The sequence below is a fragment of the Coffea arabica genome, chromosome 5c (assembly GCF_036785885.1).
Source record: "Coffea arabica cultivar ET-39 chromosome 5c, Coffea Arabica ET-39 HiFi, whole genome shotgun sequence".
NCBI classification, from domain to species: Eukaryota; Viridiplantae; Streptophyta; class Magnoliopsida; order Gentianales; family Rubiaceae; genus Coffea; species Coffea arabica.
Genome location: NC_092319.1, coordinates 8297139 through 8309694, shown reverse-complemented (window position 1 = coordinate 8309694; position 12556 = coordinate 8297139).

The following is a 12556-nucleotide window of genomic DNA, read 5'->3' as shown; positions in this document are numbered from 1 at the left end:
TGAGCTAAAGCTCAGTGAGCAACTATCACGTAAGCATCTAAAATCACATAAGTGTAACCTTTCAGTTCAAGTATACAATTAAGAGTAAATCACACCAGTAAAAGGATACGGAGGGCTCTCAGGAGCCCGTTTCCTCGCTTGTAGTCTTGTTCCAACCTCATTGACCCTCCGTCAATGTTAAAGAATAACCAACCGTAGACAACTCTTTACTTCCATTCCTTCCACCCAACATTCCCCAACCGGGCCCGCACTCCATTCAGTCAATTTTGGTAATACTCGAGTATACCGGAACCAAGGGTCTCATTACCACAAGGTTCCCCAGTACAGTCCCCGTGGCAATTCAATCTTCACGACCAAGCCCTCGCCGGCTCGATTCAATTGACCACCGAACGGGGTTGAGCTCAGTAATTCAGTAAAGCAGTCGGACAATCGTCCAAACAACACCAATTCAGTTTCCATGCATGGAATTCAGTATCTCATATATCAAATGCAGTATTTCAGTAAAACGGTGAATAGCCATGAATAAAATCACAAGGGGTGAGGGCGGTCAAGTACACCCTCACCTCAATCAATTCCAATATCCCAGTAAGCCTTCAAGGCATCAAATACACATATCACAAAGCCACATTATAACAAGTAAGTGAGTAGTATACTCACAAAGCAATTAAGTGCTATGTCATGCACTTCCGTCAGGGGAAAGTCGTGAACCACCGTCACGCCCTAGAACACGCAAGCAAGTACTATGAGACTCGATACCGAGCCATAAAACAATGCCAATCACAACCCCAATAGGGTTTTATAAACATATATAAGCATCATAGGCAACCAGAAATTAGGAAATGGCTTTAGTTTAAGCCTTAACAAAGAAAACTGTTTTGCCCTTATTATGCGGTAATGGTGTAAAATTCTCTACGGTTATCGGATGGGGGTGTAAGACCCACCGTTCCGAAGCTATGAAACAGGGCTACAACAATGTAGAAGGTCACTCACTCCAGTTCCTAGCTTAACTAGGTTGAAAATGCCAAATACTATACCAGAATTCCCAAAACAGGTTTGCAAAACGCAGAAAACTGTAATCGGTATATCTCAGTCCATACAAGTCCAAATGCTGAAATTCCAAAGGCATATGATAGCTAAGACATTCAGCTACGTTTCATCAGAAGACACCAACTTCAAAATCCAAACCAATTCCAGTCAAAATGGCCAAATACAAACGCAGTTTTCGCATTCTGTCCAAAGCAGAACAGCTACAGTAATTTCGTCATAACTCACTCTACACTAATCCAAATGACCTGAAATTTTACAGGCACCTCAAACACATCAATACCTACAACTTTCATGTTTTGAGCAAAGTCAAATTCGGCCTCTAACACAGTGATCTAAAACCGGACAGAATTGGGGCTTCAAGAACCCTAACTTTTCAAATTTCACACCAAATCCAAAATTGATTGCATTTAACCATAATTCACACTCACTAGAGTCATTTCCAACCATTACAATTCATCATACAAGCCCCCAACATCAAGATCATATTAAACCAGAAAAAATCCCAATAAAATAAAAACTTCACCATAACAAGCCAAATCAAGAAACAAATCACATATTACTCCTCTCATGCCTCCATTAAGCACCAAATAAGCATCATTAGAGATAGTAGGGTGTTTCAAGCTTCACTTACCAAGAACCAAGAGAGAGGATGATGTGGAGCACCTTAGGCCTTCAAACAAATCTCACCAAACTACTTACTAACACTAGAAGGAAAGTTTTTATGGAGTGAAATCAACTCTAGGCTTTGGTTTGTGGTAGATTGGACCAAGTGGAAGCTTGAAAAATGGAGAAGTTCCCTTCCTTCTTGAGCTAAGGAGAGCCGGCCAACAAGAGAAGAAAAATGATGATTTTTGGTGAATTTTTGGATATTTACTTAGTTGGGTCAAAAGTCAAAAAAAATGTCAAAAGGTGAATAGTGATTCATAAAAGGTATCCAATAAGAAAGTGACATGTGTCACTCTATTAAATGCAATCTTATCATTCTTTTCTCTCTCACATCAATCACTTCACACACACTACTTATCACTTAACACCCGATAAATTTTACACAGTATCCAAAACTTAACCTTATTGGCCGAATTTTTCCGAACTTATCGCACTAGTGGGTCCCACGTCCACTATTTATCCTTAATTTTCTAAAAACTCTCCAATACTAGAAAAATCATCTTAAAACTATAATTGCTCATAAAATCCACCAGATAAATATTTCTAAGCCAGAAAATGCAAAAATTATGCAATTAAGGGGTAATAAACCCTAGGAAGAATATTAGGGTTTTTACGGGTTCTCACAAAATGCTCACTAGTGGGACTGACCCACGGCTGGTGGCGGAAATAAAAGAAAATGCTCACTAGTGGGACTGACCCACGGCTAGTGGCGGAATAAAAGAAAATGCGCACTAGTGGGACTGACCCACGGCTAGTGGCTGTGAAAGTGAAATGCTTACTGGCGGGACAAACCCAACTCCAGTAGCTGTGAAAATGAAATGCTCACTGGCGGGACTAACCTCAAACTCCCGTGGCTATGAAAATGAAATGCTTACTGGCGGGACAAACCCAACGCCAAAAGCAATGAAAATAAAATGCTTACTGGCGGGACAAACCCAGCTCCAATAGCAATGAAAATGAAATGCTTACTGGTGGGACAAACCCAGCTCCAATAGCAACGAAAATAAAATGCTTGACAATCGGACAGTGGGATCAAACCCGAGCCTGCAGTGATGAACTTAATTTGATTTTTGACTTTGATTTTTCGATTTTTTTGATTTTTTGATTTTTTGATTTTTTGATTTTTCCTGACTGAGAGAGACTTGTCGAAATAATTTGCCCCAGTGTGTTGAATTGGTCAGTGGGATTAAACCCGAGCCTGCCAAGGTTGGCGGGATAAAACCCAGTTCCAACGTGATGAGCGGTCAGCGGGATAGAACCCAGTTCTGCCGAGGTTGGCGGGATAAAACCCAGTTCCAACGTGATTTAAGCGGTCAGCGGGATAGAACCCAGTTCTGCCGAGATTGGCGGGATAAAACCCAGTTCCAACTAGATTAAGCGATCAGCGGGATAGAACCCAGTTCTACCGAGGTTGGCGGGATAAAACCCAGCTCCAACGAGATTAGGCGGTCAGCGGGATAGAACCCAGTTCTGCCGAGGTTGGCGGGATAAAACCCAGTTCCAACGTGATATAAGCGGTCAGCGGGATAGAACCCAGTTCTGCCGAGGTTGGCGGGATAAAACCCAGTTCCAACGAGATTAAGCGGTCAGCGGGATAGAACCCAGTTCTGCCGAGGTTGGCGGGATAAAACCCAGTTCCAACGAGATTAGGCGGTCAGCGGGATAGAACCCAGTTCTGCCGAGGTTGGCGGGATAAAACCCAGTTCCAACGAGATTAGGCGGTCAGCGGGATAGAACCCAGTTCTGCCGAGGTTGGCGGGATAAAACCCAGTTCCAACGTGATATAAGCGGTCAGCGGGATAGAACCCAGTTCTGCCGAGGTTGGCGGGATAAAAAGTGGTCAGCGGGATAGAACCCAGTTCTGCCGAGGTTGGCGAGATAAAACCCAGTTCCAACGTGATATAAGCGGTCAGCGGGAAAGAACCCAGTTCTGTCGAGGTTGGCGGGACAAAACCCAATTCCAACGAGATTAGGCGGTCAGCGGGATAGAACCCAGTTCTGCCGAGCTTGGCGGGATAAAACCCAGCTCCAACGAGATTAAGCGGTCAGCGGGATAGAACCCAGTTCTGCCGAAGTTGGCGGGATAAAACCCAGTTCTGCCGAAGTTGGCGGGATAAAACCCAGTTCCAACGTGATATAAGCGGTCAGCGGGATAGAACCCAGTTCTACCGAGGTTGGCGGGAGCGGTCAGCGGGATAGAACCCAGTTCTGCCGTCCAATTAGTCAAGAAATTGAATTTGATTTGTCAAAAAAACAAGCAATTAAATTTGATTTTCCAAAAAACAAGAAATTGAACTTGATTTTTGACTTTTGACTTTTGAATTTTACTGATTTTTGGAGAAAATCTTTTTTTCAAAAATAATTTGCCCCCAGTGTAGGGCCCTTTTCCCTTCTTTCTTCTCTTTCTTCGGCATCGGCCTCCCACATCACCAGATGCTTTTTCGTCATTTTGAACCATGAATACCTGTACAAGGGTTCATCAAAGTATGACATGCATTCAAATTTCTTATTTGGAAAGAAAAGCGTGATTGGTTTGACATCCTCAAATGTATTACAAAAATTTTTGCCCTAGTGTGGGCTATTTTGCAAAATCTCTCACATGAAAATTCGCCCCAATATGGGCCTATTTAATTGCAAAAAAAATTTGTTTTGAATGACTCTCCATTTATTTGAACAAAGTAAGCAATTGCTTTTCCTAACATGTCATGTGAAGAAATTTGAATGTCTTGCTTAAACTCATATGGCACATTTCATGATGAATTTCTCAAAATAATGCCAAATTACGAAAGATTTCTTCCCCACTTTAGCATCAATGCTTTGGGTGATGGGTCACCATTTCCGGTTGGTTCATCTTTCAGGACCAATCAAGTTACTTTATTTTTTATTTGGAAGTGGCTGAAGGAAATGGGAGGCCAAGATTTGTCTTATTTTTTTGCCCAAAATTGTATGTAATCCCTTCAATACCACATCTTAGTGAAAGCAAAAAGTTTGTCACCCTTATTTCTTAAGAAAACGTAGTCCACATATGAGCTTTATAGGCTTGCAACAATATGGATAACGATAGCTAAACATGTGAAAACTAGTTATACCCCTATGATCACAAATGATTGATGGATTTCTTATGAGCATAATCCCCACTTTGGATTGTCATGAAGGAATAAGTCAACGATGGAATTTATGAGCTTGTAATGTGGTTTGAAAACGATAGTTAAAGAATAAAAATTTCAAGGACATTGCACCGAAGATCGCATTTTTTTCAAAATTGCCCCTATTTTGAACTCAAAGATCTCAGACTTTGTTTGCATTCTTCTCATCATTCACCAGGGACTTCAGCATCGAATTTTTCAGCATTTTCTTGCATTTACTTTTCTTGCTTCGCTTTTTGCCTCTTTTTCCTTTCCCTCAACTTGGTGGGCTTTCACATGGTGAGTAGCGTCAACCCCATACCCAAGCAATTCAGAAATACAGCTAAAATTTTCCGGCATCAGGAATTTTCTTGACAGGGCCATTGCAAAGAACAGAAGTCAGGACTTTCGGCTTTTGTAATGGGATCAGGTGGGGTGCTTAGAAAAGTTAAGGCTTGAAAGCGGATTTCAAAAGTGGTTTAAACAATCTGAGATCGCATTGTTACGCCAACCCTATTTTAGGGTTAAATCAGAATTTGCCCTAGTTTATGTTCAATTGAGGCTTTTTCTCTTTCATTTTCTTTCTTCTTTTGACTTTTTCGGCCTTTTGCCGTTCTTTGAAATTTTCAAAATTTGCCCTAGTTTATTTTTGAACTGAGGTTCTCTTTCCTTCTTTTGTCGTTTGATTTTGTGGCTTTTCACCTTTTCACTTCTTGAAATTTTCCTTTTCAACTCAAACTTGCCCCAGTGTGGGGTTTGCGATTCTCAGGGGTTGCCAAACGAAGTATTTTATTCTGATGGCTCAAAAGGAATAACTAGGGATAGAATGCTTGATCGGAAAAGAAGAGAGCCTGACTTTTATTCTGTTCCTTACAATAACTCTGAAAGGAAACTTTCATTAATGGGAAATTTCTGGCATGTATCTGAATTAATTGACTGAGGAAGACTCTCGCTCATTCATATCTATGAAACATAAGTGATCCACCGAACAGAACTTGTCCTTTTTCCTCTTTTCTTTTCTTTTCAAAAATTGAAACCCAGGTAGAATCAAAATTTCCCAATTTGTGGTTCCCTTTCCCCTTTTTCTTTTTTCTGTTTCAAAATTCCCCAATCTCCTTCCCTAATGTGGGGTGCGATCATATGTGCACTCGAAAAGAACCACCAATTTTTTTGGCTCAAATGAGGATGTAAGGGATAAATGGTGTTTAGGTCGTAGAAACGATGGCCAAAGTATCATTCTTACACCTCATGACAATCAGAGTAACGCAATGCTCATTGAAAATCCACTCCCTTTTGATATTTGAAAATTTTCCATGTAGGGTAGTGATCATCAAGGCGCTTATTTGAAACGAAATTATTCTTTTAAAGGCTCAAACGGGAGAGCAAATGATAAACTCTGTATAGATAGAGAAAAGACTGCTCGAAGTATCATTCCAACTTTTCAAAACAAACAAGAATAATGCACATTTTTGCTTTCACTTAGATGTGAATTGAATCGGTTAAACACAATGGATATTTTCAAGCAAAGATTGCCCCAATTTATGATTTATCAATCAATGTGACTGATTTTATTTTGGGGTCAAATGAAGGAGAAAAGGTATCTCATTGGGCCTTTTGAGTGACCCCTTTTTTTTTTTTTAGCACTCTTATTGGGTGACTCGGATCAACAATCTGGTGTACGTAAGGATTTTTGAAAGCAGACACTTGTGAATTTTCAGGCCAGAGGTCGAAAAAATCTCAATTTGGTCTTATTTCTTAAAATTCATCATGAAATCTCCAATGAGCAAAAGAATGAAATGTACATGAATATACATAAAACAATAATTGTCCAAAACTTTATTACTAACAAGATTAAAACAAAATTTGTCGTTCAATTATAATACAATGAGAAAAGAGAAACTTGTAAAGAGCTCCACATATACACTTTTCATCTCATTTTCTTTTGGAACAAAATGTATTAACAAATCAAATAAATAGAATTTCCCCTTTGGAAATAATTACAAAATCTCTCAGAGGCTTTAGCGTAGAGCTTCCAGATAGGTCATTTATGTTTTCATTGTAGGATCTGCCCAAAAAATCACACAATACTTGCAATTTTGACACTTTATTAGATCCAAATTATCATCAGATATAGAAAAATATTTTCACCTTATTGAAGAATTTTTTTTCTTTTTATGAATGCAGGGGAGGGGGAAAACAAAAGAAAAATACCCAGAGTTAGTAAGTAAAATTGTAAAATCGGTATGCATGTCCTATGGGGGAACCTTTTTATGCCAAGGGTAGGCCTAGCATGAAAATGCAATCCTCCAGAGCAGGCACTATACAATACCTGATGGATCCGATCAACTCATTGAGTGAAAAATAATTTTGAAGAATTTGGTCAATTGGAGAGACGAAAGACATTTGTCAAAATAAGGGCAATGTCCGAATGAATTGATCACAAATGCACGGGTTTGACCTTGATGAACTTCCTATCGAAGAGATTGGAATTCATTGACAAATTTTCTTAGTGAAGCACGGGTCAAAACCTCAACTGATCAAATGGCTGGACGCAATGGATGGTTTTCTCAAAAATCGACTAGGTTTCCCAAGTTGAAATTCGACATTGAGATCCTAATTGGTCAAACGAGTTGAATGAAATTGACAATTTATTTAAAATCGACCGAATTATCCTAAAAAAAGGGAAACGGGTCAAATGAATTGAGTGAAATTTAAAAACTTACTCAAAATTGACAGAATCATCCTAAAAAGGAACTTGATCGAATGACATTGAGAATTTTATTCAAAATGAAATTGGTCAAATGAATTGAATGAAATCGAGAATTTATTCAAAATTGACCAGATCGCCCTAAAAATAAGTGAATTGGCCAAATGAAATGAAGATTTATTCAAAAATCGACCGGATGACCCTAAAAAGGGTAAATTGGTCAAATGAATTGATGATTTATTCAAAAATCGACCGGATGACCCTAAAAAGGGTAAATTGATAAAATAGACTGAATGAAATTGATGAATGAAATGGTCCAATGGATTGAATGGAAAAACATCAAGCTATCCACCGATAGTTTCAAAAATTTATTGCGATGCATTAGTCTATGAGCCTTCTAAATTCAAATTTTGGCCTCAATTTATTTATCGTCTCAATAGTGGGGAATTATTTGTGAATTTTCTTCAAATTAATGTCCTTTTACGCAAGGGAATTTTACCAATTTTGATAAAATGGCCAAAAAGTGATTATTAGAGACTCATATTCCAAGGATCGCTTTATGAAAATGATCGGATCCCACCTTATCTTGTGCACTACCCCTTTGGATGGTACAAAATGTAAACGTGCAAGTCTCGTTGGATGAAGTATCCGAGACACAGGGTGGCTTATCCCCTAACACGGGATCGCCTATGTAGACACCAAATTTTGGTGTAATTTCATTTACTATTTATTTTTTAGTCTGTGCTCGTTTTATTCACTTTTTAGTTTTTAGTTTTTGTGTTATTATTATTATTTTTAATTTTTAGCATAAGAATTTCTTGAAAAAAAAAAGAAAAATCATAAAAGAAAAAAAGGAAAAAGAAAAATAGCAATTTTGTTTTATTTGGCTTTATTTATCTATTTTTAGTCATTTCTACTTTATTTATCTTTTATTTTATTTTCGTTTGGTTCATTTTAAAAAAAAAAAAAGGGGAAGGGAAGAATGAAAATGGAAAATGAAAAATGAAAATTGCACATTGTTTCTAATGTTAATTAATTTGTTTTGCTATTTATTTTTACTATTTTCAATTTTGTTTAACTAAGTTATAAAAAAAAAAAAAAAAACCCGCGACAGCAAGCTGCGGAAACGCAGCTTGCAAATAAGATTGCAGGAGGTCCTTGGGGGAAAAATTGAGCTACGAATGGCCAGGTGTCTAGGAAACCTGGAGGGGGGATGAATCTAGAATGATAGCTAGGTTTTGGGAGATAGAGAGAGGCTAAGGACGAAAAAAAAAAATCAAAAGGGTGGGCTGGCGGCTGAGCTTTGGAGAATCAGAGGAAAAGAGAGGGAGCAAAAGAGAGGATTCGAGTAATGGCCTGGGTTTAGGAAGGGATGGAAAAGCTTGGGGAGGCTGGGGAATAGGGCTGCAAACGAATCGAGCCGCTCGCGAGCCGCTCGCGAGCCGCTCGAGTCAAGCTCGAGTCGAGCTCGAGATTAATCGAGCTCGAGTCGAGCTCGAGCCAGCTCGAGCTCAGAATATTAAGCTCGTTAGCTCGCGAGCCGGCTCGCGAGCTTGAATATATATATATTTTTTTATTTTTATTTTTATTTAATAATAAAATTACGTATATTATATATATATATATATATATTTTTTATTTTTTATTTTCATAGTGAAATTACGGATATATCCTTAATATTTTATTATTTATTCAGAAAAAAATATTATTTTATTTATTTTTTTCGAGCTCGACGAGCTGGCGATTTTCGAGCTCGAGCTCGACTCGAATCAAGTCGAGTCGAGCTCGAGCTCGAGCTCGAGCTTGATAAAATTTAGCTAAGGCTCGGCTCGATTAGCTCAAAGCTCGACTCGGCTCGGCTCGTTTGCAGCCCTATTGGGGAAGACGAAAAGAAAGAAACAGAGGAGGGCTTCAAGGGAAAAAAAACAAAAAAAAAAAAAGAAACAGAGGGTTTCATTCAGGGCAGCTGAAAGAGAGAAGAACCGAGCGGGAAGCTCGGCTGGGAAATAGGGAGAGGTTTTCAGCAGTAAAAAAAAAAAAAACAAAAACAGGGAGGAGGTTCTCGGCCGTGGGTTTGAGGAGGAGGAAACGAGCGGCGGACGGCGAAGAAAACATGGCAAGGCCAAAGGGTGAAAGGGGCGGCGCACAAGATTAAGAGGGAGAGGGCTTCGGTTAACAGAAGAGGCCGAAAGTGAAAAAGAAAAACACAGGGGAAACCGGAGAAAGGAGGTCAGCGAAAAAGGGGAAAACAGAGGGTGGAAGGCTTCGGTTTCAATGATCGGCGAGGAAAAATTTCCTGCCACCACAGCAACCCTCTCAATTCCATCCACAGCCTGCCCAGACTCTTCCTCAGGCTATCAGCCCAAGCCGCCGCTAACCCGCATCCGCTGCCACCGTAGCCAACGAAGCAACCGAGGCTTCTACTACCACTTTCATCAAGCCTTCTACCATTAGCTCCTCCACATCCAAGGCATGGCTCAAATACCCCACTAACCAGCAAAGGGAAAGTCTCGGGCTATTCTCCTCCAAGGACCGCCATACCAAGGTGGAGAAGTGCGGTAGGAAATTTCACATGCCTGTCGCCTTTACTGCCAGGATCTTCCAATTGGCACGGGAGCTGGACCGCAAGATTCGACGGCAAGACTATCCGGTGGTTGCTGGAACAACGGGAGCCTCCACAATCCCGCCCGAATCTACCATCATCATCTACGAAATTTCACCAAGCAGGAGTCCGGTAAGCTATTTGTTTTTCCCTCTTTAAATTTCAGTTCTTGTAAAGTTTTTTTGAAATGGGTCTGCCGTCGCTTTTGTGCAATTTTCCTGTTAGTTGGTCTCAATTTCTGAATACATATGATGTCTGTGTTTGATTTGGACTGAAGTTTTTGTTTTCTGAATAATTTTTGGGCTGATTAATTTCAATTTGAGCAAAGAATCTTGTGGGATTTTGATACCTACAACCTGTTCGACGAAATGCCTGATTGGGAGTTTTACATGAAAAGCTGATTTGTCTGCAATTTTGCGTGTGAAGGATTCTGATAAGTTAGCAAGTTTTGTTCCCTTGCGATTGGGGAGATTTTGATGTATTGCTGCTTTGCATTTTGTCGTCTTTTTTTTGCCTCCATCGTATGAATTTGAATTAAGGTTGGGAGGGGAAGTTCTCGTGGGTTTCATTGTCTGATTACGAATGGTTGGAATTGAAACTAAATTTTGATGTTGCTGATCGAAAGAAGGCTGAAACGTTGATGATGTTTGGACTGTTTGGGGAAGATGGTTATTTGACTAGATTTATAATTTCAGCCCGAAGTTTGCCCTTTCTTTGTGATTTGTCCCCCAAAGTTTAGAACTTCATAATTCGACCCCGAAACCTTCACAATTCATTCAATTAGGTCCCCATTTGTGTTGCACTGGAACCCTTTAATCTTCCCCCTTGTTTTGATAATGACCCGGAAAATTGGAAAAGCTGAATTTGTTTCACCCCTTAGATTTAATTATCCGTTAATCATTGTAAATATGTCCTTTGAGTGGATTAATTCTTGATTTTAGGCCATGATTCGTGGTTTAATGAGTTTTTGTTGATTTAATTATGTTGATTTTAATGAAACAAGTGATGTGGGCTAAGAGGTTATCTTTTGTTCGGGTCTAAGAAGGTGGTTTTTGTTTATTTGGTTTGGGTTTTGGTTTGGGCTAGAGGTTAAAAACCCATTGTTTTGTTGGTTAATTTTGGGGTATTAAATGATAGAATGGTCCATTCTTTTGCTCTGAATTTCGGTTGGGCTAGAGAGGGTCTTTGGCCCAAACAAATAAGCAAATGGCCCAATGGCTTGATCCTTTAAGAAACCAGAAAGTAAATTTGCGAATCAGTCCCTGGATTTCTCCTTAACTGTACTGTGGCCCTACAAACTCTCATTTTCTTTCAATTGGGTCCTTACTTTAATTGCAAATGAGTCCTTGAACTTTATTTTTCTTTAATTTTGGCCCAAATATTTTGTCAATTTTTGCAATCAAGTCCTTTCTTCTCTTGACTTTCTTATATGTGGGTCGTTGGCATGATTTAGTTGATTCCAATTCATGTTTATTTTTATCCTTTGTGATTATTGGCCAAATAAATTGGTGCCTTGACCCATTTTTTTATTTTGGAGGATAAATAAGTGATTTCACCCCACTAAATCTCCACTTCAAGGAAGGTATAACTTCTTTTATCTTTTTTGTCTCTCCTATGTGAACCAACGTGCTATGTGAGAAGTACATGTCTACTTTGCTTTCCTAGCCTTTCTTTAATTTCTTTTATTTATGTCATTTACTTTTGCTTTTTATTTAAGTTATTCTTTATGGGGTATGTGTACACCTCTTGGCTTGTAATAGATAGGGTTTGGAGGAGCATCCGATGAAGACCCATTGAAGACGTGTGCCTAGCTAGCAAATGTAATAGTTCATCAGTTTGATTGCTTGCTATATGTTATGTGTTAAATGCTTTATTAGGATTTTTGCATCTAGTCGAGCATGCTAAGTGTTACGTGCTACGTGTTTTAGGTGATTCGCATGTCTACTCGCTTTTCATAGTGTAGATGAATGGAATGGATGAATGTACGTTTCCACTAGTCCAACGCTAGTCGGAATTCATAGAATGGGCTAGTCCAACGCTAGACTCTTAGGGATTTCCCCTCGTTAGTACATGTTTGCATGTTCATTACATGTCATGCATTCTTTTTATTTTTATCATTTTTGCATGCCCCTCGAACCCCTTTTCCCTCCATTTTAGGATTTTTGCATTTCATGCTAGTTATAGGGTTCATTTGCTTGAGTGTCCCCTTAAATATGGGATATAGACGAGTGTGGCTTTTTCTAAGCCTTAGCACGCTTGTATTCCCTCTATAAAATGGCAAATTGAGTCACGATTTAGGTCTCCCCGTACCCATTATGCATGAATTCCCTAGGTTCATGCATCCACTCTATCATTACTCTATCATTTTTTCCTCCCATTTGCACACGTACACCTTTTATCCCTTCACTT